The following is a 15,973-nucleotide window of genomic DNA, read 5'->3' as shown; positions in this document are numbered from 1 at the left end:
ACAATGGGGTACTTTTTGTGATAAGGAATGTATCACGTTTCCAGTCAGAGTAGCAGCTATCATTCCAGAACTCATTCCGGTGGAATACCAGGAGTTTGCTGATGTTTTCTCCAAAGGCAATGCGGACATTCTGCCTCCCCATCGGCCTTATGATTGTGCTATTGAGTTAATTCCTGGTGCCGCATTGCCAAAGGGAAGATTATATGCATTATCCGGGCCAGAAACTGCGGCTATGAATGATTATGTTAAGGAGAGCCTTGAGAAAGGATTTATTAGACCATCAAAATCTCCTTTAAGTGCAGGCTTCTTCTTTGTGGAGAAAAAGGATGGCTCGCTTAGACCTTGCATTGATTTTAGAGCCCTGAATAAGATCTCAGTTAAAAACACCTATCCTTTGCCGTTGATTTCTGTACTCTTTGATCAGTTACGTTCTGCTGTGATTTTTTCTAAAATTGACCTTAGAGGAGCGTACAACCTCATCCGAATTAAATCTGGAGATGAGTGGAAGACGGCCTTCAGTACTCAGTCGGGTCACTACGAATACCTGGTGATGCCGTTTGGTCTGTCCAATGCTCCAGCAGTTTTTCAAGACCTCATTAACGATGTGCTCCGTGACTTCCTAGGGAAATTCGTGGTCGTTTACTTAGACGACATCCTGATTTTTTCTGAATCAATAGAACAACATGTTACCCAGGTGCGTCTGGTTCTTCAAAAGTTACGTGAGAATCATTTATATGCCAAGCTGGAGAAGTGTGAGTTTCATGTCACGGAAGTATCTTTTTTAGGGTACATAATTTCCCCTCAGGGATTTTCCATGGAACCTAAGAAACTCCAGGCCATCCTTAGTTGGGCGCAACCCACCAATATAAAAGCAATTCAGCGCTTTTTAGGGTTTGCAAATTATTATAGGAGGTTCATTCATTCTTTTTCTGACCTGGTTGCTCCCATTGTAGCTCTGACAAAGAAAGGAGCGGATCCTACCAACTCGTCGCGTGAAGCTGAGTTGTCCTTCCGGGCCTTGAAACAAGCCTTTGTCTCGGCTCCAGTCCTCAGACATCCTAATCCGGAATTGCCCTTTGTGGTGGAGGTTGATGCCTCGGAGGTTGGAGTGGGGGCTATCCTTTCTCAAAAGGATCCGGAGTCTCTGGAGTTACATCCTTGTGCCTTTATGTCCAGGAAATTCTCCTCCGCTGAATCCAACTATGACGTTGGTAATCGGGAGTTACTGGCGGTAAAGTGGGCTTTCGAGGAGTGGAGGCATTGGCTGGAGGGAGCAAAACATACTATTTCGGTATTGACTGACCATAAGAACCTGCAATACATTGAATCGGCTAAGCGGCTTAATGCCCGGCAGGCACGTTGGGCATTATTTTTTACTCGTTTCAAATTTATAATCACTTTCAGGCCTGGTTCCAAGAATACTAAGGCTGATGCCCTGTCACGTAGCTTTCTTCCGGTTCACAATAACAATCCTGTTACCCCCATACTTCCATCTTCGGTCATCTGGGCGGGCCTCACACAAGATTTATTTACCCAGTTAAAACAGCTTCAACACCAAGCTCCTAGAATTACTCCTGCTGGTCGTCTTTACGTCCCTGAGTTTTTGAGAGCTACTGTTTTAACGGAATTCCATGATAACAAAGTTTCAGGGCATCCAGGAGTCTCTAAGACATTGGAGTTAGTTTCTCGCTCAGTATGGTGGCCTGGTCTTTCTAAAGACGTCAAGGAATTTGTTTATTCATGTCAGGTTTGTGCACAGCATAAGGTTCCCCATTCCTTGCCTATCGGGCAATTTATGCCCTTAAATGTTCCTCTCAGGCCATGGTCTCATATTTCCATGGATTTTGTGGTTGACCTTCCCCTTTCAGCCGGATTCCGAGTCATATGGGTGGTAGTGGACCGTTTTAGTAAAATGGCTCATTTTATTGCTCTTCCCCGATTGCCTTCTGCCCAAGGGTTGACAGTTTTGTTTCTCCGCCATGTATTCAGGCTTCATGGGTTGCCTACTGATATTGTTTCTGATCGGGGACCACAATTCATCGCACAATTCTGGAAATGTTTTTGTGCCTCATTGAAGATGAGGTTGTCGTTAACATCCGGTTACCACCCACAATCCAACGGGCAAACCGAACGAGTTGACCAATCATTGAAACAATATTTGCGCTTGTATTCAGCCAAACTCCAGAATGATTGGTCCGAGTTTCTTCCGTTGGCTGAATTTGCTTACAATAATTCTTGTCATTCCTCCACTAAAGAGTCTCCATTCTTTTCAGTTTTTGGTTTTCACCCCAGAGCTAATTCTTTTTTTCATCATTCCTCAGTCTCCTCGCTAACCTTAACCTCCCATCTCAGAGCCATTTGGAAAAAGGTGCACCTTGCTCTCAGAAAAGCGGCCTTTCGAGAGAAGAAATTTTCTGACAGGCTCCGACGTCCTTGCACTTTTAAGGTGGGAGATAGGGTGTGGTTGTCGACTCGCAACATCAGGCTTCGACAATCCTCGGCTAGACTGGGACCCAAATTTATTGGGCCATTTCTTATTATTAAAAGAGTCAACCCAGTTGCCTTTCGGTTACGTTTACCAAGATCTCTCAGGATTGGAAATACGTTTCGTTGTTCCCTGTTGAAACAATACGTTTCTTCCAGTAGATTTCCTCGGAAGATCTCTCAGGGTAGATCTCCAGTGGATGTACAGGGACAACAGGAGTTCTTGGTAGAGAAGGTTCTCGATTCCAAATTGTCCCGGGGTCGGCTGTATTTTCTAGTTCACTGGAAAGACTATGGTCCGGAGGAAAGGTCTTGGGTCCTGGATAAGGATCTTCATGCCCCGAGGCTCAAAAGGGCATTTTTTCGGGAATTTCCCTAGAAACCTGGCTTTAGGGGTTCCTTGACCCCTCCTCAAGGGGGGGGTACTGTTAGGCGCCGGGGTCCGCTTGTCTGCGCGGCCCGGCGCCTAGCAACTAGAGACGCCATGCGCGTACAGCCGCCGGCTCCCTAGCAACGCTAGACGCCGGGCGCGCTGAGCCGCACGGACCCTAGCAACGGGGACGCCACTGGCGGACCGCGTTCCCCGTTGCTAGGCTTTAGGAATTAATATATTCACCTGCTCTCTGGCCGTGCAGCAAGGCAGCTGCACGGCATTTATTCTAATCAGCCTTTTAGCAGCTGATTGGAGGACTCCTTGTTAAATACACTCCCAGGGCTTCTCACAGACGCCGGTAATAGCTTCCTGCATGCTGCCTTTGTTTGCTGAGAGTCTGTTTCCAGTCCTGCTGTATCCGGTCATTCCAGTCCTCAGAAGTCCAGTATTCGGGAGTTGTCATCTCATCCTAAGAGGTCGTTTGGTTCCCTGGAGTCCTGACTGATCACCGTATTATATCCAGTGGTGTTCGTGAGTTGCGGCTCTGCCGTGTGTTGCGGCTCAGCCGCTTTACCTTTTATATTTTGTGTTTGGAGCATTTGCGGAGGGTTCCGCTTCCACAAGTCCTCTCTGGTACTCGGCGGTGCCGGGTAGGAGAATTGGACAAGTGGATATTTTGGTTGTCCTTTTCCCTGGCGGTTTCTCCGCACATATTATAGTTTTGAGTTTGCTTAGCCCCTGGCCTGGTTGTTTAGTTAGAGGGCCTCTTGTTATCACCCTGTCTCGGGTTTCCCTTTGTCTCTCATTAAGACCGGGGGGCATCGAAGTTGGGCAGACATAATCCGCCCTTCAAACGCGGCTGCCAAGGGCTCAAGAAACCATAGTCTCGCAGGGGATTTCTGACAACACGGGTGAGACAACAGAGTTAGGGCGCCAGGGGCTATTTTCCTGTCCTGCTCCCTTCCCCAGCATTCCGTTCCAGTGCTCCGGTCCTTGCCATAAGATCTCCTCTGACCAGAGTGCTGGAATCATAACACTGGCTTTATTCTACCTAAATTGCCCTCCCTCCAGTGGGTACTCCGAAAGAGTGTTTAGTGCAGCCGCTCACCTTGTCAGCAATCGGCGTACGAGGTTACTTCCAGAAAATGTGGAGAAGATGATGTTCATCAAAATGAATTATAATCAATTCCTCCATGGAGACATTCACCAGCATCAATTGCCTCCAGAAAGTACACAGGGACCTGAGATGGTGGATTCCAGTGGGGACGAATTAATAATCTGTGAGGAGGGGGATGTACACAGTGAAAGAGGTGAGGAATCGGAGGATGATGATGAGGTGGACATCTTGCCTCTGTAGAGCCAGTTTGTGCAAGGAGAGATTGATTGCTTCTTTTTTTGGTGGGGGCCCAAACTAACCAGTCATTTCAGTCACAGTCGTGTGGCAGACCCTGTCGCTGAAATGATGGGTTCGTTAAAGTGTGCATGTCCTGTTTATACAACATAAGGGTGGGTGGGAGGGCCCAAGGACAATTCCATCTTGCACCTCTTTTTTTTTTTTCATTTTTCTTTGCATCATGTGCTGTTTGGGGACAATTTTTTTGAAGTGCCATCCTGCCTGACACTGCAGTGCCACTCCTAGATGGGCCAGGTGTTTGTGTCAGCCACTTGTGTCGCTTAGCTTAGTCACACAGCGACCTTGGTGCGCCTCTTTTTTTCTTTGCATCATGTGCTGTTTGGGGACTATTTTTTTGAAGTGCCATCCTGCCTGACACTGCAGTGCCACTCCTAGATGGGCCAGGTGTTTGTGTCGGCCACTTGTGTCGCTTAGCTTAGTCACACAGCGACCTTGGTGCGCATCTTTTTTTCTTTGCATCGTGTGCTGTTTGGGGACAATTTTTTTGAAGTGCCATCCTGCCTGACACTGCAGTGCCACTCCTAGATGGGCCAGGTGTTTGTGTCGGTCACTTGTGTCGCTTAGCTTAGTCACACAGCGACCTTGGTGCGCCTCTTTTTTTCTTTGCATCATGTGCTGTTTGGGGACTATTTTTTGAAGTGCCATCCTGCCTGACACTGCAGTGCCACTCCTAGATGGGCCAGGTGTTTGTGTCGGCCACTTGTGTCGCTTAGCTTAGTCACACAGCGACCTTGGTGCGCCTCTTTTTTTCTTTGCATCATGTGCTGTTTGGGGACAATTTTTTTGAAGTGCCATCCTGCCTGACACTGCAGTGCCACTCCCAGATGGGCCAGGTGTTTGTGTCGGCCACTTGTGTCGCTTAGCTTAGCCATCCAGCGACCTCGGTGCAAATTTAAGGACTAAAAATAATATTGTGAGGTGTTCAGAATAGACTGAAAATGAGTGTAAATTATGGTTATTGAGGTTAATAATACTATGGGATCAAAATGACCCCCAAATTCTATGATTTAAGCTGTTTTTGAGGGTTTTTTGTAATAAAACACCCGAATCCAAAACACACCCGAATCCGACAAAAAATTTTCAGGGAGGTTTTGCCAAAACGCGTCCGAATCCAAAACACGGCCGCGGAACCAAATCCAAAACCAAAACACAAAACCCGAAAAATGTCCGGTGCACATCACTAATATATATATATATATATATATATATATACAGAGGGAAATAGGTGGCACTCGCAGGACTAATCAAAATGATTAATAAATTAGAGGCAGCAAGTGCCTACTATGCATAGTAGGCACTTGCTGTCTCTAATTTATTAGCTAGGTGTAGCTAGGTGCAATGGTGCCCGGAGCAAGGGTATTTTTAGGCACCCCCTCCCCTGTACTGAATTGGGGGCCTGACCAACGTGTGGAGGCATGTTATATTTGAAAATAAAAATTATAAAAAAATTCTAAATTGGTGACAGTGCCAGTTCTAGACCTTGTGAACTCAGGGCAAAAGTTCCCCGCCTCCCAAGTTTAAAACAGGGTCGTGGTTTCAACGGGAAGGGGTGTGACCGCAGAATAGTTCCAATTCACATTATACTGCACAGTAGTTTCCATTAATCACGTTACACCACAGAAGAGCTGTTTATACATGTTATGCCACAGTAGAATCACTTATACACGTTACATCACAGATGTGCCGTTTATACATGTTATGTTGCAGCTTCTAATGCAGAGAGAGGTGCTGCAGCAGCAGCTGGGGCATAGAGAGGTGCAGCAGCATCATTGTAGAGAGAGGTTCTGTAGCAGCTGGGGCAGAGAGGGGTGCTGCAACAGCTGGGGCAGAGAGAGGTGTTGCAGCAGCTGGGGCAGAGAGTGGTGCTGTAGCAGCCAGCGCAGAGAGAAGTCTGCAGCAGTCAAGGCAGAAAGTGGTGCTGCAGCAGTGAGGGCAGAGAGTGGTGTAGCAGGATAAAAGTAACCCGGCTGCATAGCTACTAGCAGACAGTGAGACATATAAAGAGGGTGGGCAGAGCTTTGGCATGTGCTGGATTTCAGTGTCTCTTGATGTCACCACTGGCCTGCCCTGTTCACCACCTAGTGTCTGAGTCAGTGTGTGCCCCATCTGCACCCTCTAACTTCTTTGGCGCCCGGAGCTCATGCTCCACTGGAGCCACCCTTGCTACACCCCTGCCTGCGAGTGCCGCCTATTTCCCTCTGTACATTCCCCTTCACTAAGTAGTAAGAAGGGCACCGAGGCAGATATCATACTCAGGACTGAGTGCCAGCCATTGCAGCAGTGTATATATATATATATATATATATATGTATGTGTATATATATATATATATATATATATATATATACTGCTCAAAAAAAATAAAGGGAACACTTAAACAACACAATGTAACTCCAAGTCAACCACACTTCTGTGAAATCAAACTGTCCACTTACTGTAGGAAGCAACACTGATTGACAATCAATTTTACATGCTGTTGTCCAAAGGAATAGACAACAGGTGGAAATTATAGGCAATTAGCAAGACACCCCCAATAAAGGAGTTGTTCTGCAGGTGGTGACCACAGACCACTTCTCAGCTCCTATGCTTTCTGGCTGATGTTTTGGCCACTTTTGAAAGCTGGCAGTGCTTTCACTCTAGTGGTAGCATGAGACGGAGTCTACAACCCACACAAGTGGCTCAGGTAGTGCAGCTCATCCAAGATGACATCAATGCGAGCTGTGGCAAGAAGGTTTGCTGTGTCTGTCAGCGTAGTGTCCAGAGCATGGAGGCGCTGCCAGGAGACAGGCCAGTACATCAGGAGACGTAGAGGAGGCCGTAGGAGGGCAACAACCCAGCAGCAGGACCGCTACGTCCACCTTTGTGCAAGGAGGAACAGGAGGAGCACTGCCAGAGCCCTGCAAAATGACCTCCAGCAAGCCACGGACATTACATCAAAGTTGGATCAGCATGTAGTGTGTTTTTCCACTTTAATTTTGAGTGTGACTCCAAATCCAGACCTCCATGGGTTAATAAATTTGATTTCCATTGATAATTTTTGTGTGATTTTGTTGTCAGCACATTCAACTATGTAAAGAACAAAGTAAGTAATAAGAATATTTAATTCATTCAGATCTAGGATGTCTTATTTTAGTGTTCCCTTTATTTTTTTTGAGCAGTTTATATATGTATATATATATATATATATATATATAAATATAAAAATCAAAATGGGGGAAGGGGGAAGGGAGCTGCCTATTTTGCCAGTCTCGGGCCCCATAATTTCTTATGGTAGCCCTACCTGCCTGATCCTGGATTTGTTTCCCAGTTTTTTTGTATACCTGCTCTTTTTGTTACCTGTCTCCAGTCAGCATCTATTTACCACTTCAGCTCACTCCTGGTTCATTGAGTTCTACGTTACCTCCTTGTTTCTTCATTAAGTTCTGGCAGCATAACCATTGCTGTCCATGCACGCTTGCACTTGTGGTTCTCCAAGTTCCAGAATGTTGGGGCAAGCTGGCTTTGACCTATAGTTTATTATTTCAATTTTCCACAGTATGAATTCTGCACCAGGGCCATCTTAACAGCAGTATAGTCCCCGGGGCAAAGCAATGCACTGGGGCCCCTACCCATCCTCCAGCGGTAGGGGTGGGGGGTGCTATCAGCAGCAGCTTTAAAGTCCCACAGGTGGTAGAGGGTGTTCTATCTTCCGCTCAGCATGTAGGACCTGGAGCAGTAATTTCTGCTAATTACTTTACTGCACAGAAAGTGGGAGATGGGGTGAGAGGGAGAACACTAAACTGTAGACGGGGACATTGGGCTGAATGAAGGGGCCCTAGTACATGACTTTCAGGTGGTGTTTAATATTCAGGGAAGGGGTGGGTAGTTGAGTGAGCTTAATATTCAGCTTGCTTGACTGCAGATATCTCCAGTTAATGGAAATAGACTTTTTAGCTTTAAATACTATAAAAACACTAGAGAGGCCCATTTTTCAGGAGATTCTGGGGACTTGGGGATCAGAGTTCAGGAGCCAGAACAATCCACCGATGAAAATATAGAACTGCATACGAGGCATGAGGAGCTGGACCAAGGACAAGCTGCAGGAAGGCTGATATCTCTGGTTCTGGGCATAGTAGAGACAAATTGCCAGTGCCCACCAAAAGGGGAGAGTCCCCATTTTTTAAGTATACCCTCAGAAAAACATTAAGTCAGACAGAACCTGAGATATCTGGCTAGGAAGAGCAATTAACAGGCATGGATGGGGACCACTGCTTTGAAGTCGGATATCTCAGATTCCACAGGGTCGATTTTACCCTGGAAAAAGGGGACCCTCAGCTATCAATCTAGGGCCCTTGTACTCCTGGGGCCCTTGTGCAACTGCCCATTGATCCCATATGAAAAGACAGCCCTTCTCTGTACCCATCACCACCAAGGGTGTGGAGCATAACCCTAGTCTTCATCCCAGGCTTGGGGGAAATACTGGGAAAGAATAACCAAGGCTAGAGTGACCCAGGATAATGGGATGGCAGGGGACCCTGTGATGTGTGCATTACCCCTTGCTGGTTGAGCTCGGTGCCAGAGGTGGTATTTCCCACAAAGCAGTACAAGCGGCCACCGAGGGCCAGGGGCTAGGGCCCCATGAAGTGTGAATCTGGCTCTGCCTGGTGCTGGTTACTAGGAAAATGTGGGGACCCCATGCTGGTTTTCACCCGATTTTCCAGTACCAGTACGGGCTTATATGTCTGGGGCTGGTTATGCATTTCGTAGGGGTGACACCATTGAATTTTTTATTTATAAAATGGAACACTTTAATAGCCCTAGACTACACCATAGCCTACACGGATCATATTGATTTTGATTCAGATGGAAATAGACTGAAATTGTCCAGATTGGCCGGAAACCGATGAGTATCATGAAAGAAAATAGACACTCAAACACGCTTTTTAGTAAACTTGTGATTTTGAGTCTAAAACCTTCTGGCAATATCCAGCATGTTTGTTTAGAAGTCAAACACGATTCTTTACCTGTTTGAGTCTGTGTGCAGATTCCTGTGCTCTGTATGTTTGCAGTTTTCCTTCATTAATGTACTATAATTACATAAAAATATATGGTTAGTTGGTTTAAAAAAGGTGTTAATAAAAAATGGGAATAGCTGCTTCTATTTTACATGTAGTTTTGGACTTGTGTAGCACGTAGAATCTAAAATGTAGAATCCAGATGAGTTTTTGCATGTTCTTTGTTAGGTCAGGATAATTATCATTCTAATTAAACTACATGATCCACATAAACTAAAATGACATACAGTATTTATTATTTTAGCTTCATAAGGCAATGAGCACTCGTGACCTTGTCTATTAACTTTTATGTCATGTTAAGTAAAAACATAAAGCAGTTACTGTATGTAACTGAAATCTAAACCAGTGGTTCCCATCCTTCCTTGAATCAGCGTGCCCCAGTGTAACAAAAAATTTTCAAGCTTCCCCTATGCAAAAAGTTTCTTATGAAATTCAGAAAAAATAATTAAATTGATTGTGCTTACCTGTCATCCTTAGGCTCAGATATGTGGTGGTAGACAGGGCTACGCATGTCCACATATTGTATGATTGACAGTCACCAGCACTAGTTTTGCTTATCACATGATCATATATAACTCGATTCTGTACTGCAGCGCATCAAGAGAGGAGGAGGACCGTGTGCAGTCTCCGTCTGGACTCCCTCCGCTCTAGCTGGCAGAGCAATAAACTCTGGGCACTAGGGCCACTAGGTGACTCTAGTTCTGTTCTAGAGTCTAGCAAACAGGTGTAGGTCTCCAAGAAAATGGCACAGCAGTTATTTTACCAGTAATTTTCCTATTACGCATGTGCAAAATGAAGGTAAAATGGCCACCGCGCCAATTTTGAAGTGGTTTCTGCAGCACTGCTGCTGCCGATGCGTGACTGCACCCATTAGAGATACACCAGTGCCAAGCATCCCTGAGATCCATGGCACCCAGACACTGATTTAAACAATAATACATATATCCATGACACAGATATGGGCATTTTTATTCATATATGGTACAATATATCACATGGATATTTATTGCTTCCTATTATATATATATATATATATATATATATATATATATATATATATAATATATATATATGGATTGCGGTCATGATCGCAACAGTCTGAACACTGACAGGGTCTGAATCCCGATGGATTCTGCCTATAAGTACAGACAGTTATGGTTAGGCACAAAGAAAAGGGTTGTGGCAAAGCTGTAGGGATGGGGGAGGTTAGGGTTAGGCTATGTGTGGGAGGGGGATATTGGTTAGGGTTAGGCTGCATGTGGGAGGGGGGTGTTGGTTAAGGATAGGCTGCAGGAGGGGGCGGTTAGGGTTAGGCTACGGGAGAGGATGTTAGGGTTAGGCTGCGGGAGGTAGGTGTTAGGGGTAGGGTTTAAAAACTTACCGGGATCCAACGAGATTTTGACTGTCGGGATGCCAAAAAATATATATATTGTATACTGCATAAAGTATCAACATACTGACAATATATGGTCATATGTCGGACTACGTGCTAACAATGAGTTGTTAAAGTAGAAAACAGAACTCTCTCTATCCAAAGAAAGCAACGTAATGTAATGTTATTATGGCAGTGTTGGAGGTCCCTCAGCATGGTATATACATTAATTACTTCTAACCACAACATAACAACATAATTACATTTGACCGCAACATAACAACATAGTAAATGACCTTATTTATTTATATATAATCCACTGTAGAATACTGTAGTTGATGTCTTACAACAGTCAAGATAAACCATCAATCTTACATAAACATATACATATACACAGATACAAATGAATGTCTTGCAAATAAGTTTTCATTTTCTTTTAATAAAGAATGTTTGTATCACTTGTCTTCTCTCTAAACTTGTATTTGTGTGAGTAGTAATCTGCATGTCCCCAACCTGCCAAACTGCAGGGACCCCAAGGGTGGCAGAGCGTCACAGCACAGTGGATGTGGTTGCACAGATTGGGGGATATTTTTTTTCCCCTTCTTTTGCTTATATAAATGTTATATAGTTATATAGCTGGAGTTTTTAGCTCCGTGTTAATGGTGTATATGTTATGTATGTAATGTTAATTTGTCATGCAACTAAAAATATCTATATTCATATTTTGACAAATACGTTTCGGTATGTAAAATCTCAGATCTACTGTAACAAAACTAATGATGATTTATTTACTAACATTTCTGAAAGCTGTACTAAAATCATAGCAACTAATAGCACTTTGGACAATTAGAGATGTGTCCAGTCCCCTGTTTAGCGTGCCACAAAAAAATAGAATAAGCCACGCCATGCGCCCCACAGTTAGTTCACAGAATATATGTCATTTCACACTGCTAATGGGGTAAAAGCACAAAGTATGCATACCCTATACACCACTAGTGTATTTGCATGCTATAGTAATGCTACAAGAAAGCTAATCAGAGAAAAAGACAAGAGACAAATAAGTTACAAAGTAAATGGCTGAATATATTAAAATGTCTATCGTAGAATATTCTGCATTCATACACACACTCCAGAAACACTCTAATGAAATAACTGACACAGACAACTGAATAATTTGCCAAATAAAACTGTCAGCTTTATTGATAAGTTGGTATGGTGGCAAAGGAGGGACGTCTATTTAATAAAAGTCCCTGTTTATTTTTGATTTTAAGTCTTTAATTGTGGCTGAACAACTAAATCTCTTTAAACTTCCCAAAACCACAAGAAGAGGCAAGGGCCCAAATCCAGCCTCGCCTCCATCGCATAATAAGGGGCAATGGGGGTCATTCCGAGTTGATCGCTAGCTGCCGTTGTTCGCAGCGCAGCGAGCAGGCTAAAAATCTGCATTTCTGCGCATGCGTATGGCCCGCAGTGCGCACGCGCGACGTGCTTTCACAAAAAACTATGCAGTTTCACACAAGGCCGAGCGACTCTTTTCAGTCGCTCTGCTGATCGGTGAGTGATTGACATGAATGGGGTGTTTCTTGGAAGTAACTGACCGCTTTCCGGGAGTGTGCTAAAAAACGCAGGCGTGTCAGATGAAAACGCAGGCGTGCCTGGGGAAACGGGGGAGTGGCTGGCCGAACGCAGGGCGTGTATGTGACGTCAAAACAGGAACTAAATAGTCTGAAGTGATCGCAACGTAGGAGTAGGTCTGCAGCTACTCAGAAACGGCATGAAAATATTTTGGAGCAGTTCTGCGAACCTTTCGATTGCACTTCTGCTAAGCTAAGATACACTCCCAGAGGGCGGCGGCTTAGAGTTTTCATTGCTGCTAAAAGCAGCTAGGGAGCGATCAACTCGGAATGAGGGCCAATATGGGGCCATTTGCCACCCCTTGTGTTAAATAACCTTTACCAGGAAGACCGTAGCCAACTCTCCACACAAGGTCTTCCCCAACTACAAACAAAAGGTGCCCAGGTGTCTTCCCACTCCACAGGAGACCGAAGCTCATCTGGTCCGATTGGACCATGGCCCCGTTACGGATCAAACTCCTATACCTTCTCATCTCCTTGGCACTTATAAACCTCTATTACCCACAGCCACAATTTCCAGGCAGTCCCAACCCGCCACAGTACTTTCAACAAAATCCTGCCGCCATACCTCTAACCTTAAGAAACCTTAAACTTTCTTCCCTCAAACTCACTCTTCTTACCTGCTGACCTCCCAATTATAGATAGAAGACATTAAGTCTCCCAGAAACAATTCCATACCTCTCAAATTCAAATGAACCCCATCGACCATATAAATCTGAGGGGCAGAAATGAAAATGGAGGGTTGCGGGACCGCAAACCCCCAATTCTCGGTCACAGCCCGACCCATCACCGGATTGATCCAGCGCCAGACAAACTCGATGGCCGCTGGCCTTTCCGCACCTCTCCATACTAAGCGTGGGACGATATCAGGTCCAGACCCGACCTTCTGCTCAAGTCATTTCCCCCAGCATGGAAAACCACTCGTAGCAGGCATCCCGACCTCTGAAGCTGCTGTCAGAACAATGGCTCCCACCGCAGGCCCCGTACACCGATCCACCGAATCAGCTCACATATGAGTGCCCCACTATCCAGATTGGGCACTCATCCAAACGCAAATCTAGAAAAGATAATGAGCAAATTTCAACCCAACATTTACCATCTAAGTCCAAATCAACATAACTCCCTAAGCAGCACCAAAACCTTACTTAGTCCTACTATTATGAGATTACATATTTAAAATGGTGGGGGGGGTAAATAACCAGACTTGACGAGAGGCAAAAAACATACCTGCCGAGTGGGTGCAAACGCTGAGGCTTATAACTCAAGTCTGTCTTAATTACCAATTGGTCAAAACCTGATATATTTGCGAAATACATCAGACTTCCACCTACAAAGAACCTTAATTTGCTTACTCGAATGGCCATCCGCAGCCGCTGATGTTGCGCACCAATTCGAAACGAATGGGTCTCATATTCCGTGACAGGCACACCTAGTATGCAAATACAGCATTTCAAAACCCACTGGAATTGATATCAAGTAAGTGGCACACCATCTTCATGCTATAACCAGGGACCTGGAACATCTGTCCGTAACCTCAAATACCTCTTGGCCAAGACTTCTGGGCAAACCCTGGTATCCTCAAAGCTTTTCAATACTACCCATCTCCCTTTACCTGACTGATCGGTTTTGTACTGCTGTATTTTGCACCATAACGCGCCATCTTTCAGAAACACATGATCAAGCAGCATGGGTGACATTGCCCCTCTTGATGCCGCAACCAACTCTCCGACTCTGAAAGCCCCAAACAAAGGTCATAACGAAACCCAATTTAAATAAAAGCGTTTTGTAAACTGAGTCGCAGACTTCTTGTAACACGTTCGCCATGCGTTGCAACATTGAAATATCTATTGGTCTGTGAGAGTGCTGTGCAGCGGGCATCGCTCATGCCCACCCTTTCAACACTCTTGCTAAAAAAGAGACTTAGTAAAATCATGCAGGCCCTTAAGTCTCAAGAAATAAGGATAGCGCAGAGAGTAAACGCGCCACTGACCCTCTTGACCTCCCTTCATTAAAGCATTTCCACACATAATCTAACAGCAAAGCATAATTGCTCCTACTTTTCTCCTTGTGCAGCCAGGCATATTTCTCCCACTCCTTCACTGCTGCTCTATATGCCCGAAGAGTCGAAGGTGCCAAAGATCTTAAGGCTAACCCCTCCAATCTGTCCGTATCACCTGCCAGGCATAACATGGGCAAGGGTCACCAGATACATTCGCATCCAGCGCTAACACCCTAAACCTGTGCTACTCAAAACGTAATAGAGCATTTGCTATGCCATTTTGTACACCTGGGACATGCCTGGTGCAAAAAGTAATGTTCAAACACCGCAAAACAATCTGAGCTAGCAGACACAAAACAGGTAAATCAGACGCTTTTTGCTTGTTAATCACTTGCACCACCCCCAGATTATCACATTAAAAAACTACTCAAAAATTGTCCAAAACATCATGCCACAGCTCCAATGCATCCATAATAGGGAATAACTCAAGTAACCACAAATTCCCTGTGAAACCTTCATCAAAGCATTCCTTGGGTCAGGGGGACGCACACCGTCTGCCATCTAAGTAAGCTGCAAAGCCAAGAGAACCAGCCGCATCAGTGAACATCTGCAACTCTACATTTGACTTGGGTTCAGACTGCCAAATATGTACTCCATTGAAACCTGCCAAGAACTCCTCCCAAATATGCAAATCCCTATAAGTTTCCTTTGACAGACGAATATAGTGGCCAGGTCGCTTTACACCAGCTGTAGCCCTCTCAAACTTTCTGCAAAAAACTTTTCCCATTGGGATAACCCTGCAAGAAAAGTTAAGCAAACTCAATAACGATTGAGCCTGCTTCAAAGTTACTTTTCCATTGGCCAGTGCCACCACTATATCATTCCTAAGACGCCCGACCTTATCCATAAGCAAACAACTGCAACCCATAACCGTGTCAATCTCAAGGCCTAAAAATGTCAACACCAGTATCGGAACCCCAAATTCAGCAAATAGTGACATGCCGCGCTCCAAAATCCTTCCAAAAGGGAAGTAAAGCTGAACCAGGTAATTATAGACCAGTTAGTCTTACATCTATAGTGGGGAAAGTATTGGAAGGTATTCTAAGAGATAGTATTCAGAAGTTCCTTGAAGTCAATAAGGTCATTAAAAGGAATCAACATGGGTTTATGAAGGACAGATCCTGTCAAACCAACTTACTTGGCTTTTATGAAACAGTAAGCGCAAACCTAGATCAGGGTAAAGACGTGGATGTAATCTTTTTAGACTTTGCCAAAGCGTTCGATACTGTACCACACATGAGACTTATCTACAAGCTACAAGAATCAGGGCTAGGAAGCACAATATGCACTTGGGTCAAAAACTGGTTAGATAATAGGGAGCAGCGCGTTGTGGTTAATGGATCTTTTTCAACTTGGACTGAAGTGCTAAGTGGGGTGCCGCAAGGCTCAGTATTAGGACCGCTATTGTTCAATATTTTCATTAACGACCTAACAGAAGGTCTAGAGAGCATGGTGTCAATTTTTGCAGATGATACCAAATTGTGTAAGGCTATAAATACAGAGGAGGATGCCGAGTATCTTCAGAACAACTTAGTTAAATTAGAAGCATGGGCAGCCAAATAGAGAATGCGCTTCAACACAGA

Source organism: Pseudophryne corroboree, chromosome 1, assembly GCF_028390025.1.
Source record: "Pseudophryne corroboree isolate aPseCor3 chromosome 1, aPseCor3.hap2, whole genome shotgun sequence".
NCBI classification, from domain to species: domain Eukaryota; kingdom Metazoa; phylum Chordata; class Amphibia; order Anura; family Myobatrachidae; genus Pseudophryne; species Pseudophryne corroboree.
Note: the sequence above shows the minus strand (reverse complement) of the source record.